The 7,618-nt window shown below is 45.2% G+C and overlaps 1 protein-coding gene across 2 annotated transcripts in view; it reads right to left on the reverse strand.

The window, feature by feature from the left end:
• ABCA1 (ATP binding cassette subfamily A member 1) overlaps window positions 1-6,112 on the reverse strand; it is a 95,909-nt gene extending 89,797 nt beyond the window's left edge. For both annotated transcript variants that reach the window (XM_065663419.1, XM_065663418.1), the window contains exons 1-2: window positions 5,749-6,112; window positions 5,227-5,308 (exon numbers count right to left, since the gene is read on the reverse strand). The gene's annotated coding sequence lies outside the window, so the exon portion shown is untranslated. The remainder of the gene's footprint in view (window positions 1-5,226; window positions 5,309-5,748) is intronic.
• Between the last annotated feature and the right edge of the window lie 1,506 nt (window positions 6,113-7,618).

Here is a 7,618-nt window from a genome sequence, read left to right on the forward strand (position 1 = left end):
ACCAAGCACAGGTGAAGAGCTGCTGCTTATGAAATTTCCAGCAAATGGCTCAGGACAGAAAACACTTCAGGTAAGCACAGAAGTGGCATGAAATACCAAAAGGAACAGCAGCAAGCTTGCATGACAGAATTGTGAACAAAAGTTCTGTAAGCTTTTAGTAGATACGGGATCCAAACCACTTATTTATTCTTTTTATTGAGGTTAAGCTATCCTTAATGATGCTGAGAAAGTTCCAACAGAGCGAAAGCCTACTCCCACAGACAACCAAATTGACTGTAATTATGTCTGCTTTTATATATAAATAAATTTGGGAAGATAGATGTAGTAGTGTGGAAAATTAAAAGCAGGTCACAAGAACTAGGAATTAAGGTCTGGAAGACGTGGCAATCAGGAGAACAGCAGAATAACATGCCAAAAATATGATCTGAAAAAAATCTGAAAACAGATTTTGTACAGGTGATGGTATCAGTTTACTAAAAGAAGGAAGCAAGTCCAGATCTCTCCAGAGACAGCAGGAAAACTCCTACTGCTTACTTTTGGATGAATATTTAAATACAGGTTTGAGAGAGCTCTGAAACAAAGCAGTATGAATTACTGCTCTGGCTTAACAGAGTAAAGAATGATTAAAATGTCTAAAATACTTTTAAACAAAGAAATCAGATAAGAACCACATTGCCTATTAGTAAAACAAAAATGCAAAATGCAGGATCAATTTAGTTTATTAAATACAAATGTTTCATTTAGGGGAGGAGCAGGTTTTGAACTTCGACTCCTGTACTGCTACCAGAATGAAATGTCTGCGTGTCTGTGCTCAAAAAAAGAATTGGTGCCATTTTGTTGTTTGGTCGAGGATTTGGAATTTTTTAATCCATTCAAATTTGGTCCTAATTCTGCTTTTATAGCAGCCATAGGCAGACTCTTGTTATGGGAGCATAGTCACAATATGGGGAAGAGGACAAAGCCATCAACAGATCCCTGGAATATCAGTATATTCCCCATGAATACAGCTCTCAGACAAAGACGCATGACCATTTGTTTCTTTTGAAGGCAAAAAAAACCACTGGAAAAGCGACGCTGCATCTGAAAACCTGGCACTTAAACCCAGGTTGCTGACACTAGCAGCACCGTCTTTAACAAGATGCGTCACCTGCCACAGGTGAGAAAAAACTACACTTTCACTCCTATCTGTGAAAAGTACAATCTTTTGTCATGTCATTGCTGCAACCATGTTGGAAGCAGGCAAGAGGAAAGAGGGGCAAGCCTTTAGAAGAACCGGGTTCTCCTGTTTCCTAGCCCTGCTCTTTTCATCTACATCACCACCACCACCACTGCTCTGAGAGTGTCCACATGGCTCAATTTTAGCATTTACTAAGCTAAAAATCAAGAACACTAATGAGTATTAGTTGCAGGGTTTGCTTGCCTGCTCCTGGTAACAAGCATTCACTTGGAAATGTGGAAGTGAAACTGCAGATTGTTACAGGGAGCCAAGCGAACAGGGTGGTAACAGGTTTTGGCCACCTCTATCTACCACACAGCTCTGCCTGTTACTTGCTAAAAAGGAAACCACATCTCCAGAGCGATCTCTGAACTGTGTGTTCTGTGATCTCTGACTTTGTTTGTTCTTTTCCCAGAGAATGACCTTGTTATCTAGCCCGAACCAGAAGAGCCTTGGAAAGGCTCTTCCATTCTCCGTTTTATGTCTTAATACCAATTGTTCCCTAACAAAGTCAGCATAACACAAACCCATCTCATCACGTTAGACTCTAATTAGAGCTCTGCTAAGCAACACTCCTCCAGAAAATAACACAAGAGGAAAAAGGTTAGCTTGTGTGTGGATATGTACAACATTCAAACTGATGTGCATTCTTACTACCTATGACCAAGCTTTTTCACTAATAATACAGTGAATAAAGGTCTGAATGTTCCCATTTTTCCTACAGTGTTAGCTTGTTGTGTCAGGAAAGCTGCATCAACAGTTTTCCATCCTACACTGTCTCCCTCTCAGTCTTTGAGGAAAGCTCACATGCTTTCCCCCCCAATGACAAACACTAAAAAAGACAAGACTAGCTTTGCTGCCACACATTTTAAAGAAATAGAAAAAAGAAAAAAAAAAAAGAAAAATAGAGAACAGAGTGCTCCAGTTAGTAGTTCAGATCATGTTAATTTGTCTGAGCTGCTCTGTGTGACTTTTGCATGACCAATAGATATACATGCCACGTAACTATAGAATATGAAATATTTCAACATTTTTGTGGCAATCATCTTTTGAACACTGCAAGTAGAGTCTCACCATGGTGTTTTTAATCTACACTCTTAGTACCAGTAAACTGCAGAGGTACATCCCCATTAACTGCACAGAAAACCTTCAAGCACTCAAGTTCAGATCTGCATCCAGCATAAATATAAGACGATCTCAGAGAGAGTGCATTTCTACTAAGACTGACCCAGAAAAGTGGGTAGAGCCCCTGCCTCCCTCAGATAAACGATGAAAATATGTCACATGTATAAAATGTCTTATTATACAGTGGATCCTGACTCTAGCCCCTCTCACAGCAGGGGTCACCCGGAATAACCAGCCTAGTAGAAACCCTGTGGTGTTTGGTCAGCATTGGCCTCTGGACTTTTTTCAAGATCTGGTATGTTGCGCAGCCTAGGAGATCTATATAAACACCAAGGGTGCCTGCTCTGAAGTTACTTAAACAAAGTGGTAGTCTGGTTCCCTTTCTGCTCTTCTCCTGTCATCATCTTTGTGCTGGCACCACTGCTCACAAAGCCATGACAAGACTCTAAACACAGGATGCTGAAAAAAATAATAAATACATAAATAAAAAAATCACCAAGCAAAAAGGGTCTGCTCTCAGTCACTCACCATGGGCTGGTGAACTCCAGTGCCGGCACAGAGAATGAGATGGATGAGGAGAGAAGAGAACGGGCAGTCGGGGGAAAATGAAGCAGGTCCATTACTAGCTCACTGGCAACCTTCAATTACTCTGGATTAAAGTTCTGAAGGAACCACACCCCAAGAAATATTCTGCCTTCATGGTGCAACGCATGTAATAAACACTGGCAGAGCTGATCACATCTGGCCACAGATGGATGAGCTCAAGACCCATCCTCCTCCTGGCTGTGTCTTTGTGGGTCTGACTCTGCCAGGTGAACTCACTGGTGAGAAAACAGGCTTGCAGAGGTGAAGGCAAGGAGACTCGCTTCATGAATTGTGTGTCTCACACTTGACTAACACATGAACACGCTCCAGCCCAGAACCTGGTTAGGAGATCCACAGCTGCTTTCTCCAAGTCACTAAGGCTTGTGACTTGAACCACAGCAGGCCATTTTACCCTCGCAAAGCCAGTTCAGCTTATAGAATGCTAGAGTAAAGGCTACTCCTGCACAAAGACCAAAATAGTTTTACTCACCTTTTTTTTAAGCTCCTGGGATTTCATTTTCTGTAATTCTGCATTTTACCAGGAGCCACTCTTATTTACACCGTAATGGTAGATGTTGAAGTTGGTGTGCCGGACCAAGTCTATGCTTACACCAATAGCATCAGGTAACAAGTGTTTTTGAAAACAAATTCAGCACTACAAAAAGGTTTGCCAGCAGCTGCCTGTGGCAAACTGATTTATCAAAGTGCCTCAATCTCACTGGGTGACACTGTTAAGAAACTTTCAACATACCTGCTTGCACTGCTATGCAGATGTATTCAGAGGAAATTTGAAACTGATATCCAAAGGATTACCACAACTCCTGCAAATGCCAAAATCTAACATATAGCTAGCTACACATGAGGTGTTTTGTTTCACATCATATGGCTAAGTGCACTGCAGCAGCAACTTAACTGGGGAAAATTACCGTGAATGGTTGGGGCTAGCTGCTTGATTATTAGACTCAAACCTAGATGATAGCTGTTGTGATCTAGTGCAACACAGAGGCTAGCAGGTATCTCCCCGAAACACCTACAGTGAGCTTAAGAAAAGCAGTGATTTTTATCACTTTTTTAAAGCCACGCATTCTCAACTTATCAGGTTCAACTTTAATTCTCTCATGTTCCACACTACCAAACTTTTATCCCTACTTTGTCAAGAGTTGACTACTAATTCTTACCCTCATAATCAGCCCTACCGAATTATCATTACATGAGAAATAAGGTGCTCCATAACACCGCAGGCATCATGCCCTTACTTGTCCAGACCCTAGCAGATACAGATGGTTTCATACCACTCTCACATAAATTAATTCACATTTGCCCAGTGAATTGTGAAGACCCACCAACAGCACTTGTATCTGTTACATCAGTAACACACTGCAGAGTCCCAGGCAGTATCCATTTATCTGAATAGCTTAATCAGGCAGTGATCTGTGTTACGGAAAGTCTCAGCACGCATTCCCACTCCCACTTTTTAGGTAGGCAAGCTGTGCCATAAGGGCCACGCACAAAAAGCATTTGCACTGAATGCATACTACCATGACCCTCTTTAAAAACTGAGCGAGACTGCTCCATTACAAAAGCCTTTCTACAGCCATCTGTTGTTAATGTAACATCCTCAAGATACAACTGTTCTCTGCAGTACAAGCACCAACTCATTTTCAAAGGCACATCCGAAATGAACTTTAATGTGTTAATCCAGATTGGTAGTTTTCAAGAAACTGCGACTCATCTTTAGGCTTCAATTTAGCACATGTTCACAAGAATGTAAACACATGTTTACATTCCTCTCGCTTCAGTAAGGGCTATTCCAACACACTAAAGATCAACTTTGATCCTTCAAATAAGTTATTTGTACAACCTTAAAATGTCCAAAGCCAACAGCTGTGGGGATGGGGGTGGAGGGAACGCAGCACTTCCGATTTAAAACATGCAAATATACTGTTTAATATGAAATTTCAATTTATAATTGGAGTCTTTTCCTGATATACTTTAAGCAGCTGGGCAGTGGTGCACCTCCAGAACTAAGCAGCAGTTATTTTGAAACAGGCTGATATGTTGTAATGTAGCAGTCCAGAGGTAACAACAGCCTGGCATGCAGAAGCAGGATTTGTTGTGTGCAGCTGAACCCCCTTGCCCATCACAGAAGCGGCCGTATCGATCGTTTATTTTTACACTCCCCCTCAACCCAAGGTCCTGTCCTCCCTTTTTTCCACCTCCTCGTCCCCATCCCTCTCCCCCAGTCTATTCGCGTAGGAGCGAAGAGGGTGAAAACCCTCCCGTTATCTTGTAGCACCCACCAGGGCTGGAAGCGGCGGCGGTGGTAAGGTGAGCCACCCTACACGAGCGCTGCCAAGTCAAAGTCGCCTCGCTCAGGATCAGCTAAAATAAAATAATTACACATGTATAAAACCAAAATAAGCACACACAAAAATCCCTAAAAATCCCCACCCCAAACCAGCCAAACAAAACCAAAACACATACACACACACGCACACACACACACACACAAAAACAACCAAAAAAACCCCCCCCCCAAAACAAACTAAAACCGAAAAACCAACTAAGACCGAAAAACACCACTATTAACCCCTTCACAATCCCCCGCTACCCCATAAACCACCCCCCGAGCCGCGCCGGGCACAGCGGGCGGCAGCACGCCAGAAATCGAAAACAAAACAAAACAACACTAAACCCCAACCACTTCTTCGCTTTGTTCCTCCGGCTCCATGCCGCCTGCCCCGCGCTGAGCGCGGAACCCTGCCCCGACAGCAACCGCGGAGCGCCCGTCCGGCTCTGCTCTCCCTCCGCCGCCTACCTACCGGCCAGCAGCCGCCGTCGCGCCCGCGGACAGCTCAGCGCAGCTCACTTCACTTCACTTCTTCACTTCAGCTCTGCCGAGCCCAGCCCAGCCGAGAGCTGCCGAGCCTCCGCTCCGCGAACCGCGCTCCGATCCTGACGCCAGCCCCACTGCTGCTACCGGCGGCCCGCGCCCCGCAGCGGCTCTTATAGGGCGGCGCGGAGCGTCCGCGGCGGGGTCGCCTGCCCCTTTCCCGGCTGGGGCCGCCCAGCAGCCTGCTTTTTGCCTTTCCTTTAGTGTCCTCTCTCCTTTTTGTCTCTTCTTTTTCCTCTTTCCCTTCTCCTCTCCTCTCCCCCTTTCCGATCCCTCGCTTTTTTATATTTCCCTTTCCTTCTGCAGCGGCTGCTGTTCGGGGGGGCGGGGGGGAGGAGGGCGGGGACGCCGCTATTTGCATGTGGGCGTGCACATTGCAGCCAAAACCAAACGGCGGGGCTGTGCATGGCCGCCCCGGTGCCCCGCTTCAGCGGCGGGATAGCGGGCTGGCTCCAGCGAACTCCGCTCGCCCAGATGCGTGAGGGGCACCGCAGCCCCTCACCGGTGGCCTTTGCCGCGGACCGCGGGCAGAACCTGCAGGAACACGGCCGCTGAGCTACCTGCGGGGTCACCGCGCTCCCACCGCCCTCGGCTCCATGCCTGGCCCGCTCCCTGCATCGCCAGAGCTGGGCACAGCCGCATCCGCCGCTATCCAGCTACAGAGAGCTGGTCTGGCAGGAATCAGTAGTGACCAGCCTCAACAGGACCGGAGTCTGTCCTCCATGGCCCTTAGGGTGAGGAAAAGACAAGGAACTGTGAAGACGAACACTCTGATGCTTGTCCGTAAGTTAGGATGAATTCAGTCCTGTCAGTTCTTGGAGAAACAGACAACTTTAAAAGCAAAACTTAAAAAAAAAAAAATCTTGGGTTTATTTTTAAAGGTTTACAGTGCCCAACCTGACTTGCTGCGAACACAAAATCCATAAATGAGTCTTTTAGTTACCTGAGAAGTGACCTGTGCTATTGATCTTAGCAATTACTGAATTCTCAGCTGTGACAGTGTCACAGTTCCTCGTCCTCCCCAGTGGGCTTCTCCCCTAGAAACATCGCCCATCACAAACCCCATGCCAAAATCTGTGCTTATTACATGGCCCACCTAAACCCACTGCAGCACTGTCTGCGAAAGCGTAGTAGTGCATTTTGAGTGCATAAAATGTTCTGTGAATGGAAGCAAGTAATGCACAAAAGGCAGGCAACTCTAAATTATGGTTCTCTCTACCGGCATAATGCACTGCCGTTGCCCTTGTGCAGTGAAGTGGTTGATGTTATCTTTCATGCTGTTAATGCTTTGCCTTATTAGGAGCAATCTGGATGATACATTGTTACTGAGGGAACTGTATCTTTGAGTTTCCTGACTTGTATTTCAATACTCGGCCTACCACCATTGTATTTTTTCAAGTGGCATAGAAATACAAATACCTGAAAGCAAACTCCAGAGATGTCGGGCTGATTGTAATCTGACATAATACTGTGCACTGGAGTCTCACAGACAGCAATAAATATTCAAACTAATAATGCAGAACCTTCTACACTGAATAAAAGCTGACATGTTCATTTCAACAATGACCTTAACTCTGCCCTCAGTCACCATCTCACGGAGGTGCTCAGGACGAAACGAAAAAGCTCCTGATTCTGACCTTGTTTTCCCCAATGCATAACTTCACCAACCTGAACAGACTCACTCTGTACCTTTAGCTGGTTGGAAAACTGAAACAAAAATTGTGTCTTTAATGTATAAATGCAGCTGTGTGTTTTTCACCATATACTAGAGCTTCCCATCGTAACACATTTCCAAACAT

This window comes from Lathamus discolor, chromosome Z (assembly GCF_037157495.1).
Source record: "Lathamus discolor isolate bLatDis1 chromosome Z, bLatDis1.hap1, whole genome shotgun sequence".
Lineage (NCBI taxonomy): Eukaryota > Metazoa > Chordata > Aves > Psittaciformes > Psittacidae > Lathamus > Lathamus discolor.